This window comes from Gossypium hirsutum, chromosome A09, assembly GCF_007990345.1.
Source record: "Gossypium hirsutum isolate 1008001.06 chromosome A09, Gossypium_hirsutum_v2.1, whole genome shotgun sequence".
In the NCBI taxonomy this organism is placed as follows: Eukaryota; Viridiplantae; Streptophyta; class Magnoliopsida; order Malvales; family Malvaceae; genus Gossypium; species Gossypium hirsutum.
Window position 1 is genome coordinate 60,414,002 of NC_053432.1, and position 22,407 is coordinate 60,436,408.

Here is a 22,407-nt window from a genome sequence, read left to right on the forward strand (position 1 = left end):
ATCATGAAAATTCATTATTTACTATAATTTCACCTTAACATCATTTTGTAATCAATTTACTACTTCATTTAAACTCTTTATCATAAATCTCAAATGTATATTTCTTTCATTGAAAATAAATTTTATGAAATATTTTCAAGAAATTTGTCAAACAGTAGAAAATATTTTACACGGATTCATTTTAGAATTAAGTGACCCAAATCCTTATTTAAATAAAATACAATGGTAAAATAAAATAAAACTAAAATTCTTATAGAACTACACTTCTTTTATTTTATTTTAGAATAAGGTTTTTTAAACCTTATTAAATTCCATCTATTTTATATTGATTAGAATAAGGTGTTTCAATCTTATTACACTCCTATTAGAATATGGCTTTACAAGCCTATAAATAGACATAGTCTATTATTCTTGTAATTATTCGAATTCGACATAGTGAATTTCCATTTCCTCTGCCCATGGTTTTTTTCCCAAAAGGGTTTCCACGTAAAATCTGTATGTTCTTTAATTTAATTTAATTTAATTTTCACAAATTGGTGTTAGAGCTTCCGGGTTGTTCATCTCGATCACGGTAATGGCGTCTTTGAAGTATGAAATTCTGCTGTTGGATCGCAACACCAGATTTGCGTTATGGCAGATTAAGATGCAAGTAGTTCTTGCACAGATGGATCTGGAGAATGCCCTGTTAGGGATAGATAAGATGCCTTCAACATTAACAGATGAAGAGAAGAAGCGTAATAATCGAAAGGCGTTAACACAATTACATCTACATTTGTCCAACGAAATTTTGCAGGATGTGATGAAGGAGAAGACCGCTGCTGCATTATGGAAGAGGCCAGAACAAATATGTATATCGAAAACTCTAACAAGCAAGTTGCATATGAAGCAACGTCTTTATACTCATCTTTTGGAGGAAGGTGCGTTTGTACACAAACACTTAACAGTGTTAAAGAAATTCTCTCAAACTTGGAGGCCACGGAGGTTCAGTATGATAAGGAAGATTAGGGTTGATTCTACTTTGTTCGTTGCCCTCGTGTTATTTAACCTTTAGAGACACGATTTTATATAGCCGCGAGTCTCTCACAGTTGATGAGGTTTATGATTCTGTGACCTCATATGATAAGATGAAGCATATTGTGGTTAAACCCGATTCTTAGGGAGAGGGTCTCATTGTTCGTGGGAGACAAGACCAGAATGTTGATGATGATCGTAGAAGGACACAGGAACAAAATCCTTGCGGTAAATCTAAGGGTAGATTGAAGTCTTCAAACAGAAGTAAAACTTGTAACTTTTGCAAGAAGAAATGGCACATTAAATCTAAGTGCTATAAGCTACAGAACAAGATTAAAAGGGAGGCTGCGAATCAAAAGGGAAAACAACCAAAAAATTCCGGTGAAGCTGATGTTGTAAAAGCCTAAGTGATGGTGAACTTCTAGTCGTTTCTGTCAACAATTCTAAAGTGAACGAGGAGTGGATACTTGATTCAGGCTACACCTTCCACATGAGTCCCAATCAGGATTGGTTTACAACTTACAAAACAATGTCTGAAGGTGTTGTTTTGATGGGAAATAATGCTTCGTGTAAAATCGCAGGTGTTGGAACAATTAAAGTTAAAATGTTTGATGGAGTTGTCAGAACACTTAGTGACGTACGACATGTTCCAGAATTAAAGAGAAAATTAATTTCGTTGAGTACTCTTGATTCAAAATGGTACAGTTACACAGCTGAAACTAGAGTTTTAAATATTTCTAAAGGTTCTGTTGTTGTGATAAAAGGGCAGAGAAAGATTGCCAAGTTATATGTTTTGCAGAGTTCTACTGTTATTGGTGATGCAGCTGTCGCTTCCTCTTCCTTGTTAGATGATGATATTACTAAACTTTAGCATATGTGCCCAGGGCATATGAGTGAGAATGGCATGGCAGAATTGAGCAAAAGAGGACTTCTTGATGGGCAAGGAATTTGCAAACTGAAGTTCTGTGAGCACTGTGTTTTTGGAAAGCAAAAAAGAGTTCGATTCGCCAGAGGAATCCGTAACACGAAGGGAACATTGGAGTATATTCATTCTGATTTGTGGGGGCCATCCAGAATGCTTTCGAGAGGTGGAGCTAATTATATGCTAACTTTTATTGATGATTTTTCCAGAAAAGTTTGAACGTTCTTCCTGAAGTAGAAAAGCGATGTGTTTTTCGCATTTAAGTCTTGAAAAATTATAATTGAAAAACAGACGGGAAAACAAATGAAATACCTCCCACAGACAATGACTTAGAATTTTGTTCTGATAAGTTTAATAAACTATGCAAATCAGAAGGGAACGTGAGACACTTGACAGTTTGCCATACTCCACAGCAAAATGGCATTGTAGAACGAATGAACAGAACGATCATAGAGAAGGTTCGATGTATGTTGTCAAATGCCAACTTACCAAAGTTGTTTTGGGCAGAAGCAGCTTCTATTGCATTTTTTTATCGACCGATCTCGATCCGTTGCCATTGAGAAAAAGACTTCACTGGAGGTATGGTCTAGTAATCCTGCTAATTATTCTAATTTAAAGATCTTTGGGTGTCTTGCGTATGCTCATGTTGATAATGGAAAATTGAAACCAAAATCCATTAAATGTGTTTTTCTTGGTTATAAAGTTGGTGTAAAAGGGTATAAGTTATGGTGCCTTGAAAATAGAAAAGTTGTGATTAGTAGAGATATTGTTTTTGATGAAACTGCTATGCTACCTAACTTATCTCTTGAAGAATCTTCCAATAAAAAAAATCAAAGTAGGTGGAGCATCAGGTTAATACAGAGTCGACTCCTCAAGCCAGTACAAAAATTGAGAATAGAGTTGCTTCTTCACCACAATACTCTATCACCAAAAGCAGAACTAGAAGTGAAATTAAACCTCCAAATAAGTATGCCGAGGCTGATCTAGTTGCTTATGCTTTCAATGTGGTTGAAGATATAGATGCAAATCAATAGCCATCTAATTATTCTGAGGCAGTTAGCTGTGAAGACTCAGAAAAATGGATGTTTGCTATGCAAGAGGAGATGGAATCACTCCACAAAAATAGAACATGGGATCTTGTGAAACTTTCTAAAGGTAAAAAGGTTACTCGTTTGTAAGTGGGTGTTTAAAAAGAAAGAATTAACTCCAGGAGTTAAAGAACCCAGATATAAAGCAAGGCTTATTGCTAAGTGTTATAGTCAAATTCCAGGAATAGACTTAATAAATGTGTTTGATACGTGATATTCGTGACAGGTTTTAAAAATTTATAATGAATCGTTCTTGAAACTAACTATTATTACAATGATGGCAAGTGTACCTATCGAACAGTAGTATAGTTTTAGCAAGACCGGATTGTCGAACCCAAAGGAACTAAAAGTACTAGTAATGACTGTCTTTTTTATTATCTAGCCTAAGAATAATGAGGTTTATTTTAACTAACTAATTAACTAAACTAAGAATTCACAGAAAATAGAATTGGGGAATTACTTTTGGAAAAACGATTGAATTAAGACAATACCTAAGGAAAAATCCACCTAGACTTCACTTGTTATTTGACTCTGAATCGGACGATTTATTCATTTGACTTGATCCGTAGAAATCCCTAAGTTATATTTTATCCCTCTCGAGACTAACAACGTCTAACCCTAGGTTGAATAATTGAAATCTCTTTCTAATTAACTCCCTAGGGTTGCATTAACTTGATCTATGGATCCCCTTATTAGGTTTTGCCCTAATCCGGCAAAATCTTGTCACTCTATCTCTAGGCGCGCAATCAAATCCGCTTAATTATGACAAATGTACTCTTAGACAGGGTCTATTCCTCCTCTGAACAAGAGCTTAACTTGAATCAATATCCTGGAATATCAAAACAAGAATTAAGAACACATAATTAAGAACAAGTCAAATATTTATCATACAATTCAGATAATAATAACAAGATCCATCTTAGGTTTCATTCCTTTTAGGTATTTAAGGGTTTTAGTTCATAACTAAAAAGGTAAACATCTCAGAAGAATAATGAATACAAAATATAAAGAAAAACCAAAAACTCCTGAAGTGAAATTGAGGGGAGATCTTCAGTCTTGATGATGAATCCGGCTTCTGAGATGGATCAATCGGCTTTCCTTGAGCAGTTCCCTACTTCCTCCTCTATCGCCCCCATTTTCTCCTCCTCTAAGGTGTATTTATAGGCTTTAGAATGCTTAAGAACCCTCAAAATTGGCCTTTTTTGAATTGGACTAAACTTGGGCTTGGCAGGGACACGCCCGTGTACGATTGCTTAAGGCTGTGGTCAAGGCTGTTAAATGGGCACAGGCATGTGATCTACCTGTGTAAATCGTGCTTTGACCTTGCCAAAGGGACACGGTCGTGTGGTCTGCCCGTGTAAGGAAGTCCAGGCCATGTTGATTTCATACGTTGGCCCATTTTCTCCATTTTTGTCCCCTTTATCGTTCTTTTCACTCTCCTATGCTCACCTAAGTATAAAATATGAAATTAAGACATTAGAAGCATTGAATTCACCAATTTTAAAGAAAAATCATCCATAAAATGTGCTAAGCATGGGATAGAAATATGTATAAATTACGGTTTATTAAATACCCCTACACTTAAGCATTTGCTTGTCCTCAAGCAAAATAAATTCTTCTCAACTTATAATTTCTATCGATAATATCTCAAAATAATTTTTAGGTAATCATACATTGAAAATTCAACTGAAAGAACATCAAAGTTTCAAACATTCCAAGTTGAGTATTTTATCATGAAAACATAGGTGTCTCCCATCGTCTAAGTAATTACCTTTGATTCAAAATATCACAGAGTTTCACATCTTCACTAAAGATTCACTCAAATCACTCGAGGTGTTTAAGGATAATAAATGAAGTACTCAATAGTCAATAATGAAAAGTCATTACCATAGGCTTGCATGAAAATCAAATCTCCACCACTATAAATTAAGGTGAAACATCAATCAAAAGGTCTTTAGAAGGTTGTAACGTGGTTTTGGTTAGAGGGTGTGGTCATAAACTGAAAGAAAAGGGTTAGAATCGAGATTGAATTGAAAAATTGCCTAACTAGAAAAATGACTAGTCATCAATTGCGTACAACAGAGCTTTTTCTCAGAATATGGAATTTAACTTCTTTAGCTCAGAAGATCACTACTACTAATATGTATACATGTTTTTTTTAAGAACAAGTCAGCTACATAGAAGAGTAAAACATAGCTAAGCAATTAGTTCAAATCAAATCTCGACAAAAATAGGGATCAAATTAGGGCATTTCAACAATAATGAGTTATGAGTTAATAATATTGAGGGTAAATCATTGAATGGGTTGTTAGGCTCAAAGGGGTTCACTAAGGGTTAATTGTGAAGGTAGGCTTTTATGGAGTGAGTGGGTTAAACCTAAGTGCCTTTATCATTTTGACATATCAAATCAAATGGTGTGGTCTTGACATGCATAATCAAGCAAGTTCTAAAATAACAATTCAATACTGACGCACTCATAATGAAAGTGAGCATGAAAGAAATAATATATGCTCTAAAGGCTCAAGATCTCACAAAAATTATGGCTTTTTGATGTTTAAACTTGTGAATTCCAGCTCAAGGTAATACCTAAACTTAGGGAAACAACCTAAAAGTTTTTAATTCTTTAAAAATCAACTTATCATGTTTGATTCCCTAATGTCTTGAAGTTTAAACAATCAATGCATAAATGCCTATGTTTTAATTCAAGATATATCAATAAACATTATAGACTAATTGGAATTCATTCTAATAATGATATGAGAAGATCGCATGAGAATAAAACAAAATTCAAAATTCAGGGATTTTTCTGATATAAAAGACCCCTCACACTTGAGATGTGCATTGTCCTCAATGTACAAAGATAGATATAATGAAAAAGATAGATTCATAATCATAAGATAGGGAGAGAAGTGAAACTTCTTGAATTATGAATGAATTTTCTTGAACTAGAGTTTTGGAGAATAATCGGCGTGAGGGTGAAGGAGGATGCTCCAGTGGTGGTAGAGGTTCATTAGCCCATAGGTCCTGTGCCAAAAGAATATTATATCTAGTGGTAGCTATGGTCGTGGTCGAGCAGGACATGACAGTCGTGAAGAACTTTTCCAGGTGGAGTTTTTAGTTCCTATGCGATGATGAGCTTAGGAGCTCTTTATACTATGACAGAATCAGGAACTTTTTAGGAAATATAAGGAAGCATAATTACTTGATATGAAATAGCCGAAAGTAAAAATTGTTAAATAAAAACTATAAAACCTGATAAAACAAGCTTAAAGAAAAATAAAAAGTAGTTTTAAAATAAAAGTCAAAACATAAAAATAAATAATAAATAAAAGTTTTTAAACATCTTCATCGCTAGATAGTTCACGATGTGGGGGTGGCGATGAGATGTGGAAGTGCTAAAAAATCTGCTGTAGAGTAGCATCAATGTTATCGAAGCGCTGAAAACACTGTTGCTCGAATCGGGTAAGGCGCTCAGAGATGTCAGTGTATGAAGCTGCCGTATGAACTGGATGAGAAGGAGGTGGTGGCTGAGACAGTGGGTCCTCGTGACGTGGAGGGACATCATCAGTAATGTCCTCGGAGGCCTCATCCTCAGTGGATTGGGCGAGACGGTACTGAGTAGGAAAGGTGCCCCGTCGTTTCTCGATCATCCTCATACTTAGCATACTCGAGATGCCCTGTGGGGACATCTGGCCCATGAAAGTGAGGGAGGATGCTTGGGCTGCTGTGTTGAGGATCCCGAAGCGCTGAGCTAACAACGTCACATAGAGCCCAATAGAGATGACCCCCTTCCTATGCCACTCCGTCTGATGTTGAATGGCGAGGGCAATGAAATAAGCAAGGTCTATGACGTGCTCGTGTGACATACACAATAGAAAGTAGGAGTCGTGAGTGTTGACGACGCCAGTACTCTCTCGCCTTCCTATTAACTTGTAAAGCCAAAATAGCGTGTAAGTACCTTAGAGATGGAGGGAGAGCCGATGCCTTGAAGCTGCTAGGATTGTAGGAGGCAACACCGGGGGTGAGGGTGTTCCAACACCGTGAAGGAGAGTGATGGATGTGGCGATTGAGAGCGTGGAGTTCATTCTTCTCCATGAACTTCTCAGTGTAAAGGCCCAGTGCGGTTCCAAACTCTGGGACGTTCAACTGGAGGACTAGACCACCGATGCAAAATTAGATTGTTCCCGGGTCATCAAAACGGGCCATCACGGTCTGAAGATGGAACATTGAGCAGAGTTCCATAATGAGTTCGAGATATGTCGGCTCGACAATCTCAAAGAAAAGCCTCCAAGGATCAGTGGTGAGGAGGGCCCAAATTGCATCCGCGAGTTGGACTTGTTCTAGCGCGGCCCAATCTATATAGCGGCTCACTTCCAAGGGTCGAGCCCGTAGAATCTGGAAAAGTTCTTCTTAAGGCCCAATAGGGAACTACAGGAAAGGGTGACAAATTTTCGCGGTATGACCCGAACAGGATGACGCTCCTTTTCTTTTCTTCGGAGTAGGGACGACGGCTTTCTTTCCTCGTGAAGATGACATGGTATACCTGCAAGCAAAACCATTATTCCATTTTGATGATTAGATAAGGTAAAATGTAAACAAATTCAACAAGGAAAATGTCATAAATAATTTCAGGCACAACTACTAACACTAACAGACCTAACCAAAACAATAAATTTTATGGCATAATGTCATGGTATTAATATGAAAATTAAAATGGAAAAGAGCTTGATGGAAATGTAAAAAGCATGAATGTATCACAATGCATGGGTTATAATGGCAAAGAATAATAAGTAAGTGAATATTGACTTAGAATACGTAAATGGGGCTTGAGAAATCATGAAGTAATAAAGAAAAATGTCACATGAAATAAATGGTAGCTAATCTAACAATGGGATTTGAATGATAGAAAAATAGAAATAGTATGGGATAAAGGAATATTAACATGGTAATTAACATTAGAACTAAGTAAAATAAAAGAGAAAAGAGTAAACAAACACTAAAAATATGAGAATGGGCATCGGAAATGGAGTTGGAGGCGGTGTACGGGCGTGACAGGGAGGCCGTGTGGACTTGCAGCGACTAGGGTTAGGGATTTTGGGTGAAGAAGATGATGAATAGTGAAGGGTATTTATAGATTTTGGGACACACGACCAGGGGACACGCCCGTGTTCCCCAATTTTTACCCTGTGATTCGCGAATTTTGAATTTGGGCGCATCTGACATTTGGCCCACGCCCATGTTCTTTGGGTGTGTGAGTGCACACGGCCGTGTTGCACGGTCGTGTTTGTCTTCGTTCGCTTCTCCCACGCCCTTGTATGTAGGCCTACGCCTGTGATAATCTGACAGGTTCGCCCACAGTTACTCAGCATGGGTGTGTCGCACGCCCGTGTTAATTTGACAGGTTCGGCCATAGTTTCCAGGCACGGGCATGTCAGACGCCCATGTTGTTTTGGCAGTTCGGCCACGGCCATGTCGCACGACCTTGGCAATTTATCGTTGCCCGTGTTGGGGAAAATCTTTTCCCTATTTTCACATGGTCCTAAGCACGCCCGTGTGCTTGGCCGTGTTTGTGTGGTAAACTTTTATTCAAGAGCACCATTAGTAAGTTAGTGTTAAACACTAGAATTTAAAGAAGTTAATACAGTTAGTGCTCGGGTTGCCTCCCGAGAAGCGCTTATTTATAGTCTAAGCTCGACTTACCTCTCCATTGAATGGTCATTGTGGTTCGAGGAGTTTATACTCCTCATTCCTGCTGTGAATCTCATAAAAATAAGGTTTTAGGCGAGTATTGTTTACCTTAAAAGTGCTGAACTTGGGATGACTTACCTCGACTGTACCGAATGGGAAAATGCTAAGTACCGTAAGAGGAGTTTCTTCATTCAGTTTGGCAGTGACAATGTGAGGATCTACGGCATTGAAGAAAACTTTATCTCCAACCTTAAGTTGATTTGGAAAGGTATTGAGCTTGTTTTGGCGTAGTTTTGGTTTATCGTGTATTCTTGGTTTATGTGTCCGCCATTCATCTAGCTCCTCGATTTGTAGCCTTCGTTCTTCATGAATAGGTCCTCTACTATTGCTTGAAAATGGCTCATGTACTTCCTTTAAACTCATTTCCTGCAAAGTAGGTTGCACCATATTATCAATTTTAGTAAAATGGTTTGACAATCACCTTCAATTTTCGATGTGTTACCAGAATTGCAAGCTTAAAGGGTGATTGTTTCCTCTCCCACACGACGTGTGAACTCACCTGTGCCAACATCAATAATCGTTCTAGCAGTTGCTAAAAAGGGTCTTTCTAAAATCAAAGGAGTGTTGCTATCCTCCTCTATGTCTAGAACAACGAAGTCAATGGGACATATAAATTTATCGATTTTAACTAGCACATCTTCAATAATACCCCTAGAAAATCTTATAGTTTTATCTGCTAATTGAATGCTGATCCTAGTCTGTTTGGGTTTCCCAAGATCTAGTTTTTTAAACATTTTGTAAGGCATGACGTTAATACTAGCCCCTAAATCAGCTAATGCATTATTAACATCTAAACTACTAATTAAGTAAGGAATTGTAAAACTCCCTAGATCATTCAATTTGTTGGGTAGTTTATTCTGTAAAATAGCTGAGCATACTGCGTTTAGCTTCACATGGAAGCCTCGTCCAACTTCCACTTATTTGCTAAAAGCTCCTTTAAAAATTTCATTGCATTTGACATCTGCAATAGAGCTTCAATAAACGGTAAGTTAATATGTAATTTTTTTAAGAGTTTAAGGAATTTACCAAATTGTTCGTCTGAGCGGTCTTTTCTTATTGTATTGAGGTATGGCACATGAGGTTTATATTCTTTTCTTACCGGCTTTAGGTCATTTTGGCTGACTTCATTGGTACATTTGCTTACCAACGTTTCTGGCCTTGGTTTTGCAACTAACCCTTTCTCATCTTGAATGGCAATTGCGTTCAGTTGCTCCATTGGGTTAGATTCAGTGTTGCTTGGCAGGCTATCTTGTGGTCGTTCAGAAATGAACTTAACGAGCTGTCCAATCTGAGTTTCGAGCCCCTGGATTGATGCTTGTTGATTTTTGAGTGCTGTCTCAGTATTCTAAAAACGAGTTTCTGACACCAAGATGAATTTGGTTAGCATCTCCTTAAGGTTTGACTTCTTTTCTTGCTGGTAAGGTGGTTGTTGAAGACCCGAAGAATGTTGTGGCCTTTGATTTCCTTGACCGCCGCACGAGAAATTGGGATGGTTCCTCCAACCTGCATAATAACTGTTACTATATGGGTTATTTTGGGATCTAGAGTTATTGTTACCCATATATTGGACTTGTTCCTCCTTGATGCTAGGGTTGAAGGGTTGATATTCTGTGCATGCTCCTCATCCATTCGAATCGCACCTCATCACTGGATGTACCTGAGTAGAACCACACGAATCATCAATCTTTTTATTTAAGAGTTCTACTTGGTTAGATAGCATAGTAATCGCGTCGAGGTTGAAAACACTGGCTGCTTTCGTCGGCTTTGTTCTCATAACTTTCCACTGATAGTTATTCAGTGACATCTCCTCAATAAATTCGTAAGCCGCCTCATGTGTCTTATTATTGATAGTTCCTCCAGCAGCTGCATCAATCATTTGCCGAGTCGAAGGATTCAGGCCATTATGGAACGTTTGAACTCTTAGCCAAAGCGGTAACCCATGGTGAGGGCACCTTCTCAAAATGTCATTGCATCTCTCCCATGCATCGTAGAGTGTTTCTAAATCCATCTTCACAAAAGAAGAGATATCATTATGTAATTTGGCTGTTTTAGCCGGTGAAAAATATTTTAATAAAAAAATTTAGGTCATTTGTTCCCAAGTAGTGATTGACCCTTGCGGTAACGAGTTCAACCATTGTTTAGCATTATTCCTTAACGAAAAGGGAAACAACCGAAGGCAAATGGCGTCATCAGAAACGCTATTAATTTTAAATGTAATACCCTGAAAATTTTTACAGTAAGATATTATCCTTGATATAGTAAAATAAGGAAATAAAGTGACAAAAAGGGAAATTTTGAATTATGTCAATATTGAGAAGTATATTATGATATATTAATTCAAGAAAGGACTAAATTGTAAAAGTGAGAAAAGTTTTGTTGCACAAGAGTAAATATTCATAATTTGAGGGGTTAAAGTATAAATATGAAAAAGTTGAAGGACCAATAGTGTAAATAATTTAAGAGTGGAATGATCTAGAAACTAAGGAAAATGGATGAATTAGGACCAAATTGAATAGATGAAGAACTATGAGGGACTAAATTGCAATTTTACCAAATTAAATGATGACGCAAGGATGGGATTTTAAAAGATAATGAAGGGCAAAATGGTCAATTGGAAGAGAGAAAAATCTAGAAAGTAATAATGATGCTAGAGATATTTTGATATTTTATAATTATTTAATTAGATAAATATTATTTTATTAATACTTTAATAAGATATTTTATTATTATTTTATTAGTATATAAAGAAAGAAAGATGAGAAATTCTCATCCATATTTTCCCATGCACTAACGTGAGAGAAAGAGAGGAAGAAAGAAAGTTTTGCTTTCTTTACAATTTGGTCCTTTTACCAAAAATTCACCATTTTCACCCAAAAATCAAATGAATTTCCATAGCTACCAAGAGACAAAAATGTTAAGGAGAGCACGGGGAGTTAGAATATCAAGTTGAATTCAAGAAATAGAAGCTGGAGGAGAGAGAAAATCAAGTTAAAGATTAGTATCAATAGAACAAGGTAAGTATATCAAGATTTCAATATGTTTTTAAGTTTGTTATTATTGACAAAGCATGGAAATAATGTTATAGTAGAGTTTTCTTACATAAGGTCCTATGTTTTTGATATGTTAGTGAAGAGAAAATAAGAGAAAGTGATGAGAAATGGTGAAGAAAAAGAAAATATGGGTGTTATAACATGGTAATTAATAGCTTGCACAAAAACAGTTTGGACGGCAGCAGTAGACTAACTTTGAAAAATCACCATAAATTGTAGAAATCGAATTAGAAGATGAAAAAATATTTAATTAAAGCTTATTAAGTATAGTTTCTCATAGAAGAAATAGTGTAAGCAATGGATTTGTAAATTTTGAGATATAATGAATTTTGTGAGATAAGGTCAGAATGAATTCGGGTTCCCCTGTTTTGACTTTGAAAAATCATAAAAAATTGAATAAAAATAATTATGGGCTTAAATTTATATTTCTAAAATCCTGAATGAGTATATTTTTAATAGAAACAAACAAGAACATCATTTTAATCCTGTATGAGGATATAATTAATTTTTGGTGAAGAGGGGTCAAAACTGTCAGACAGCAGAACATGGGTAAATTTAAAGAATAAACTGTATTTATTGACTAAACCAAAAATTCTGAAATTTTTATGGTAAGAATATATATGAGTCTAGATTCAGGTAAAATTATCGGATATTAATTTGGAGTTCTATAGATCCAGATATAAATAATTTAGTGACTATGATGCAGATAGACAGCTTGAATATTCATAAAAGTAAATAATAAAAATTATGGATAATGTTACTTACAAGTGTGTTATCTATATTAAGGATGTGGAATGGAGAGGAGGAGGAGGAAAAATATGTATGAATATTCATCTAGCATGGCTAATTTGCATATTTTAGGCTCAGGGACTAAATTGAATAAAAGTAAAACTTTATGGGCAATTTTGTAAACATGTCAGAAATGACCAAATTGCATGAAATGGATTATTTTATTATTTAAATTACAAAATTGAATGAAATTATTAATTTAGTTCAAGATCGGGGGAAAACATGTTTTAGGGATTAAATTGAAAAGTGTTGAAATTATGAAAAATTCTGATATTTTATAGAATTCATGGATTGTTATCAATATATATGAGAATAATAGCTGGAAATAAGGATTAAATTGAAAGAATTTTATTTTCCTGACCCTAAGGATGAAATCACCATTAATTAAAAGTTTAGGGGCAAAATGGTAATTTTGCCTAGAGCATTAATTAAATGCATTAGAATATGAAATGAATGAAAATGATGATCAAATTTATTTATAAAGATCCGGACGACTCAAATATGAGACTTGATCGTGGAAAGGAAAAGATATCAGATTAATGAAATTATAAACACAAACAAGCAATGAGGTAAGTTCGTGTAACTTGAATTATATTCTTAAATGCTTGAGATTGTATGTTATGTATGTGAATATGATTTGAATGTTCATTGTATGAAAATTTATGAAACATTGATAAATTTGATAAAAGGAGAAGAAATTCCGGTTGAATGAAAGGAAAATTCGATGGATCTTTGAAAAGGAATTGACGGTAAAAAGGATCTAGCCCGAACGGGTGATCCTATCCTGATATAGCCCTCCCAAAGAATATGTGTAAAACGGATTTAGTCCGGACTGGTAATCCAAATTAGGCTCTGGATTTAGCCTGGACTGGTAATTCAGATCCAAGCTCATTAGAGTAACTGTCGTTGCAGGGGATTTAGCCTGGACTGGTAATCCCGACAATACTCTATGAGTTTATATTACAGGGGATTTAGCCTGGACTGGTAATCCCATTGTAAGGATGAGGTTCGCGGGACTGTGCTCTCTGATATGAAATGTGTAAGACTATGGTTGAAAGATACCATGGCAACCTGTGTGTAAGACCATGGTTGAAAGATACCATGGCAACCTGATATGAAATGTGTAAGGTCATGGTTGAAAGATACCATGGCAACCTGATATGAAATGTGTAAGACCATGGTTGAAAGATACCATGGCAACGTGACATGAAAAGAATAAGACCATGGTTGAAAGATACCATGGCAACATGACAGAAAATGAGTAAGACCATAGTTGAAAGACACTATGGCATCACGTCAAAGATAAATAAGACCGTGGATGGGAGACGCTATAACATCTGTTGAACAATTGATATTCAGGTAAAATGTATCAGATGACGAATGGTTATATGAAATGGTTGTGTGAAATGTTTACAAGAACTGGTCATATGGAAATATATGTACAAAAGCGTTGTATGAAATAATTATGAAAATGGATAAACGAAATAAGTATAAGTACATGGAATATAATTTATGTTAAGTTTGATATAAGCTATTACCAGAATAAATATACATAAAAATATGGAAATGATGAAGCATAAAATATTGATATAATGAAATGAATGATATATGCTTGTGAAGAAACGGTAAGAGCATGATATGTTTCATGACATGTACATATATGATTATCTTTGATATGTTGATACAAGGAAATTATGTAATTGAGACTATTATTAAACTCAAGTGCGACATGTCGAGAAAATAGATATATCAATATTGAATTTATATGAGATATGTGCAAGTATACTAACAATGTTGTTGTTTGATGCTTATACAAGTGCCAAACTGTTGATTGAATGGTAATATATTTATTTTATATGATGCATTGAATCAGTAAGTATTTTAATTTTTTTAAGTGATCTGCAAATGGTAGTAATGCTCTGAAACCCTGTTCTGGCAGCGGATACGGGTTAGGGGTGTTACATTTAGTGGTATCAGAGCTACGGTTTAGTCGGTTCTCGGACTAAAGGTAGTATATGTGAAGTCTAAAAACACATGTCATTATAATATGTGATAGTATGATGTCTCCCGACTCTGATGAGATTTGTTTTACTTAAAAATGAGATGCTTTCTAACCCAAGATAATTCTGATAATGCCAAAAACGATACTCAGGTATATGAGTACATAGTTGATTAGAATGAATCGGAATTCATAAAGGTATGAATAAATACATGTCGATGATGAATGTTATGTGTATTATTAAAAGTAAATTATATTGCTACACGAAATATTGTGCTGATGACTAAATTACAAAATATATAAAAGTGGTATATGAAGTACATGATAAGGATTATTAGTAAATTATGGATGAATAGTGAATTTTGAAAAATATTACATGTATTAAAGGTAGAGAAGACATAAATAAATGGATTATTGGTACAAGGATTAAATTGTAAAGCATGTAAAAGCATTATGCGAAAGGTGTAAAAGTGATATGCGTGCATGAAATAATTTGCCCAAGTAGACAAGATTAGAACTACTAGGAAATTAAGGGACCTCAGCATGCTCTCTGATTACTAGCACGTTAGTGCTCTCTGATTATTAGCACATTCAACACATTCGTACTCTCTGTATAGCACTTCAGTGTTCTCTGTTTAATAGTGCATAATAACGCACCTCTGTATAAGTGCCGTATATCCGAAGTGTTCTATCTAGTCTACTGGGCCCCTGCTAAGTAAAAAGTAAACAATTTTCGTTATGAGGAAAAGGATTATCTCTGAGTAAAAATGTTAATTATGATGAAGCAGAACTCGTAAAAGTACAGATAAATGTTTTATAGTACTTGAGAATGATAAATGTTATATGAGTAAATACATGACAATTAAATTATAAGGCTTTACGATCTATACCCCTTTACTAATACAGTTATATGCAATGAAAGTCATGAGATTTATATTGATTAAGTTCAGAAGCGGAAAGTGAAAAGCTCAATGGTTGAACAATTGATAATGCAGTCGGAACTGAGAATGAGTTAATAAGTAAAGATGGGTTCTGAATAGAGATATCAGATTTTTCTTAAACTAGTTGAGATATACAATATCACTGTTAAAGAAAAAAGTTATTTATAGGAAAATCGATTTATTTAAATATGGTATTTACAGAATAGCTATTACCAGAATAAATATACATAAAATATTTGGAAATGATGAAGCATAAAATATTGATATAATGAAATGAATGATATATGCTTGTGAAGAAACGGTAAGAGCATGATATGTTTCATGACATGTACATATATGATTATCTTTGATATGTTGATACAAGGAAATTATGTAATTGAGACTATTATTAAACTCAAGTGCGACATGTCGAGAAAATAGATATATCAATGTTGAATTTATATGAGATATGTGCAAATATACTAACAATGTTTTTGTTTGATGCTTATACAAGTGCCAAACTGTTGATTGAATGGTAATATATTTATTTTATATGATGCATTGAATCAGTAAGTATTTTAATTTTTTTAAGTGATCTGCAAATGTTAGTAATGCTTCGAAACCCTATTCTGGCAGCGGATACGGGTTAGGGGTGTTACATTAAAGGTATCGCAAAATTTTAAGAAATTTGCCAAGTGAGCGTTGGGATCCTCGTCCTCCAAACCATCAAACTGAACAAACTGTTGTATCATTTGAATTGTGTTAGGTTTCAGTTCAAAGTTATTTGCAGCAATAGCAGGTCTAACTATACTTGACTTAGTTCCGTTAAATTAGGTTTAGCATAATCATACATAGTGCGCGGAGCAGGATTTTGATTAACAGCAATTGCAGGAGGTAGCGGATTTTCTTAGTTTTCAGCCATCTCCTCGGTTATGGTTTGGATATCATCTTTTTGCTCGTTCTCTGTGTATCTTAAGCTTTGCCTTATTTCTCTTTGGTTTCTGCGAATTGTGCGATCGATCCCACTATCAAAAAGTAATGGTCCTGACGGGTTTCTTCTAGTCATAAACTATAAAAACCTGCCAGAAAAAGGGAAAAAGAAGAATTAGTAATAAAAGTTAGAATAAAATTTAAATTGCAGTAAAAGTAAATGGCTAAAGTAATAAAAATCGAGTGTTCCTAATATCTTAGTTCCCCGGCAACGGCGTCAAAAACTTGATAAGTGATATTCGTGATAGGTTTTAAATATTTATAATGAATCGTTCTTGAAACTAACTATTATGACGATGAAGGCAAGTGTACCTATCGAACAGTAGTATAGTTTTAGCAAGACTGGATTGTCGAACCCAAATGAACTAAAAGTACTAGTAATGACTGTCTTTTTTATTATCTAGCCTAAGAATAATGGGTTTTGTTTTAACTAACTAATTAACTAAACTAAGAATTCATAGAAAATAGAATTGGGGAATTACTTTTGGAAAAACTATTGAATTAAGACAATACCTAAGGAAAAATCCACCTAGACTTCACTTGTTATTTGACTCTAAATCGGACGATTTATTCATTTGACTTGATCCGTAGAAATCCCTAAGTTATATTATTATCTCTCTCGGGACTAACAACGTCTAACCCTAGGTTGAATAATTGAAATCTCTTTCTAATTAACTCCCTAGGGTTGCATTAACTCGATCTATGGATCCCCTTATTAGGTTTCACCCTAATCCAGCAAAATTTTGTCATCATATCTCTAAGCGCGCAATCAACTCCGCTTAATTATGACAAATGTACTCTTAGACAGGGTCTATTCCTCCTCTGAATAAGAGCTTAACTTGAATCAATATCCTGGAATATCAAAACAAGAATTAAGAATACATAATTAAGAATAAGTAAAATATTTATCATACAATTCAGATAATAATAACAAGATCTGTCTTAGGTTTCATTCCCCTTAGGTATTTAAGGGTTTTTGTTCACAACTAAAAAGGTAAACATCTCAAAAGAATAATGAATATAAAACACAAAAAAAACCCAAAACTCCTGAAGGGAAATTGAGGGAAGATCTTCAGTCTTGATGATGAATCCGGCTTCTAAGATGGATCAATCGGCTTTCCTTGAGCAGTTCCCTGCTTCCTCCTCTGTCACCCCCTTTTCTCCTCCTCTAGGGTGTATTTATAGGCTTTAGAATGCCTAAGAAACTCAAAATTGGCCTTTTCTGAGTTGGACTAAAGTTGGGCTCGGCAGGTACACGCCCGTGTGCGATTGCTTAAGGCCGTGGTTAAGGCTGTTAAATGGGCACGGGCGTGTGATCTACCCGTGTAAATCATTCTTTGTCCTTGCCAAAGGGACACGGTCGTGTGGTCTACTCGTGTGAGGAAGTCTAGGCTGTGTTGAGTTCGTATGTTGGCCCATTTTTTTTGGCCCGTTTCTCGTTCCTTTCACTCTCCTATGCTCACCTAAGTATAAAATATGAAATTAATGCATTAGGAGCATCGAATTCACCAATTTTAAGGAAAAATCATCCATAAAATGTGCTAAGAATGAGATAGAAATATGTATAAATTACAGTTTATCAGTGTTCTTCCAGTTGTGAAGCATAGTTCGATTCGAGCTTTGCTTAATATTGTGGCCATGCATGATTTGTAGCTTGAGCAGTTAGATGTAAAAACTGCATTTTTGCATGGAGAACTTAAGGAGGATATTTACATGCAACAACTAGAGGGTTTTACAGTCTCAGAAAAAGAGGACTATGTTTGCTTACTGAAAAAGTCTCTTTACAGTTTGAAACAGTCACCAAGACAATGGTACAAGAGGTTTGATTCCTTTATGACTTCTCATGATTTCAAAAGAAGTAGTTTTGATAGTTGTGTTTACTTTAAGAAAAACAATGATGGTTCTTTTGTGTATCTATTTCTTTATGTTGATGACATGTTGATAACAACAAAGGATAAATGAGAGATAAGAAAGGTCAAAGCCCAACTAAGTGAATAATTTGAGATGAAAGATTTGGGACCAGCAAAGAAGATACTTGGTATGGAGATTCTCAGAGATAGAAAGTAAGTAAGTTGTACCTAAGTCAGAAGGGCTATATTGAGAAAGTTCTTTGCCGGTTCAATATACAGAGTGCTAAGCCTGTTTGTACTCCTTTAACAGCCCATTTCAGACTTTCATCGACTTTGTCTCCATAATCAAATGATGAGATTGAGTACATGTCACATGTTCCATACTCTAGTGTAGTGGGATCTCTCATGTATGCTATGGTTTGTCCACGTCCAGACTTATCATACGCAGTCAGTGTAGTTAGCAGATATATGGCGAATCCCGGTAAAGAACATTGGAAAGCAGTTCAGTGGTATGCATTCAGTGCAGTTATTAGATACATGGCAAATCCTGGTAAAGAACATTGGAAAGCAGTTTAGTGGATTTTAATATACTTAGAAGGTACTACTGATCTTTGCTTACAGTTTGAAAGAACTAGAGATGGAGTCATTGGGTATGTTGATGCTGATTTTGCTGGAGACCTTGATAGAAGAAGATCTCTCACAGGTTATGTCTTTATAATTGGAGGTTGTGCAATCAGTTGGAAAGCTACTTTGCAAACTACAGTCGCTTTGTCTACCACTGAAGCTGAGTACATGGTAATTACTGAGGCTTGTAAAGAAACTATTTGGTTGAAGGGACTCTTTAGTGAACTTAATGAAGACCTTCAAATCATACAGTATTTTGTGACAATCAAAGTGCAATCTTCCTTACAAAATATCAAATGTTTCATGAGAAAACAAAATACATTAATGTTTGGTATCATTTTGTTTGTGATATTATTGCTCGTGGTGATATTGTTGTGAGCAAAATTAGTACTCATGAAAATCCTGCAGATATGATGACTAAATCACTTCCTATAACCAAGTTTGTGCATTACTTAGACTTGGTTGGTGTTCATTGTTGAAGTTAAACCCTTAAGGGGTTTTATGGAAGAAGTGGAGAATTTGTTTGTTGAAAGTTCACGATGAAGAACTTGTTCATTGAGAATTTGTGTCAAAGTGGAGATTGTTAGAATTAAGTGACCCGAATCCTTATTTAAATAAAAAAATAAAAAAATACAATGGTAAAATAAAATAAAAGTAAAATCCATATAAAACTACACTTCTTTTATTTTATTTTAGAATAAGATTTTTTAAACCTTATTAAACTTCATCTATTTTATATTGATTAAAATAAGGTGTTTCAATATTACTACACTCCTATTAGAATATGACATTACAAGCCTATAAATAGACATAGTCTATTTCTCTTGTAATTATTCGAATTCGACATAGTGAATTTTCTTCTCCTTTGGCCATAATTTTTTCCCGAAAGGGTTTCCACGTAAAATCTGTGTGCTCTTTATTTTATTTTATTTTCACAATTCATCCAAAGACTAGAAAATATTATTTTTTTAAAAATTATTTTTCGAAAATCATTTTTAATGAAACAAATGAAGCCTAAATTCAAATCATTTTAATTTGGATGGAATGATTCTCGTGATTAGCTTTTCGTGACAAAATTAAATTAAAGCGATTTTGAATTTAAAATATTTTAATTTTTGAATTGAAGTTAAAATTAATTAATTTAATTTAATAAAAAAAGATATACATAGACAAAGAATATGAAAGATAGGGTGTTTGTGTTAGGTATGTTGGGGGGCATGTTGGAGCCAATGCCATCTGCACCGTGCGTGACAGCTTTCACATTATCATCTTATAATGATGCCTCTGCTCTACTGCTGCCCCCTCTATTTATTCATACCTTGGCTTATCATTTCATTGCTTTGCTTTTCAGAATTTTGCCATCATTACCCTATTTTTAGCATATATATATATATACGCCACAGCCATCTATATTCCTTGCATCCACTCATGTCTATCTCAATTTATTCAATTTCTTGAAGTTGTACACAGTCTTTATTAATTAATAGGAGGGGTGAAACTGTGGTTAATAGCCTGGTGGTAAGGGATGTTGACTTCATAAAATTCTTTTAAAGAACATCTGGAAAATTCAATTTGAGGGTAACTCTTTGTTGAATGTGGTGATCTGTTTTGATAGAGTTTTTTAAGATTTATAAATCAATTTAGTTTGTTTCGATTTTCAATTTTTCATGTTAGTTTTGGATTATTAGTTTTTAGATTTTTTTAAAAAAATAAGGTTTGTTTTATAACTTTTATATAGTATTTTTATTTATTTTTATTATTTTAAATATAAATCATTTATTCTGAAATTATAAAATAAAATTAATTATACATAAAAATAAAAATTGATTCAATTAATGTAATTGTGGTTTTTAGCTTGTACTCCCAAAACGTAGTTATGAGAATAAAATTTAAAATTATATCGATTTTCACGTGCCATATATGGAGAGAGAGGTGTGCTAAAGAAGAACCTTTGAATGCAAGCTACAGTGAAAAGAGCTATAGTTGACGGAGGCACAATCTCTGCCTCTGCTTGTAACACTATATCATATGAACAAGTGGGAGTGCCCGCCATGAAAGTGGTGTAAGGTTAATGTCGAAAGAGCCTCTCAAGTTGATATAGGTATGGCATCTTGAGGAGGGAATCATTTGGGATAGTGTTGGAGGATGGGTTATTGGATTTATGAGATGCATTGGATGTTATGGAGTGTTGGGGGTAGAGTTGTGGGGAGGGCATAAGTGTTTCTATAGAGCTTGAGAATTGGGCGAATGACATGTAACACTAGTCGGATAATTTGGCGACAATATAGATACTAGAAGCAACTAAGGATATTACCCCAACTAACTTGATCTTCCACTTACTTAAATCTTTGATTGGGCGTAGCTAGGAAGTAAAGGTTAAGCATGTGTTTTGTTAAGGTAATAGGGTGGTAGATTGGGTAGAAGCAACAATAATGGCGAGGCAAGGGTCGCTCTGGACTCACATTTTCCATGCACCTTCAGATGAAGTTTTGCGTTTTTTGCATAGTGATTGTCAAGTGTTGTTCCAATAGGGTCAGAAGCGTGTAAATTATTGTACTAAAAATCACACAAAGTTCAATTCCCAGGGAAGAGAGGTGGATCACATGGATCTCTTAAATACCAAGTCTTTCCTTAGTCAGAATATCCCTTCTATAGTAATTTAATAGCACAATTAAATACTACTATTATACCTTCAAATATTGAAAGAAAAATAGGACAAGAAATAACACAAGAGTTTTAACGAGGTTCGGTAAATTATACCTACGTCCTCGGGCACTAACACCAGATGATAACTTTACTATCTTCAAAATATTACAAACAAATAGAATTCCTTAAGAATTCTCAAATGGGAGAAGAAAGAAAACTAAGAGAGAAAGATTGGTTGGGATGGTGTAAATGAGAAATGGTTAGGCCTATTTATAGTTGAGGTTCAGGGACTAACTTGCAAATGGCCTAAAAAATTAGGGACCAAAATTGCAATTATCCCATTCAACTTTAAACAACTTGCCTACCATTTTTTTCTTTCGGTGCCACTTGCACCTCCCATTTTTTTGACTTTTCAACACCCCTTTTAATTTGACTTTTCAACAATCTCCACCTTGAAGATTTGATTAGGATAATCACATCTTCACACACTTCCTTCAACTCCCCAAATTCGATAAAGTTATCTTTTGTAGTGCCTCCAAATGCGCTCTCGAGCGCCATACACCTGAAGGTGCTCAAATTCTCAGGATGTTAATCAAGTTCAAACAATGATTAAACTTGATTGTTGTTACCACCTTGGTCATCATATCTGCGGATTATCTGCTGTCGGAATCTTCTGAAGTAGAATTTTTCCTTTTTCAAAGACTTCCCGCACAAAGTGATATCTTACGTCGATATGCTTGGTTCTTGAATGATAGACTTGATTTTTCGCT

General features: G+C 34.9%; 1 non-coding gene across 1 annotated transcript; it reads left to right on the forward strand.

Moving 5' to 3' along the window:
* The first annotated feature begins 10,703 nt into the window (after positions 1 to 10,703).
* Positions 10,704 to 10,809, forward strand: LOC121206817 (small nucleolar RNA R71). The gene has a single exon (XR_005901989.1). It is a non-coding gene; the product is annotated as a small nucleolar RNA R71 (small nucleolar RNA).
* Positions 10,810 to 22,407: the final 11,598 nt, after the last annotated feature.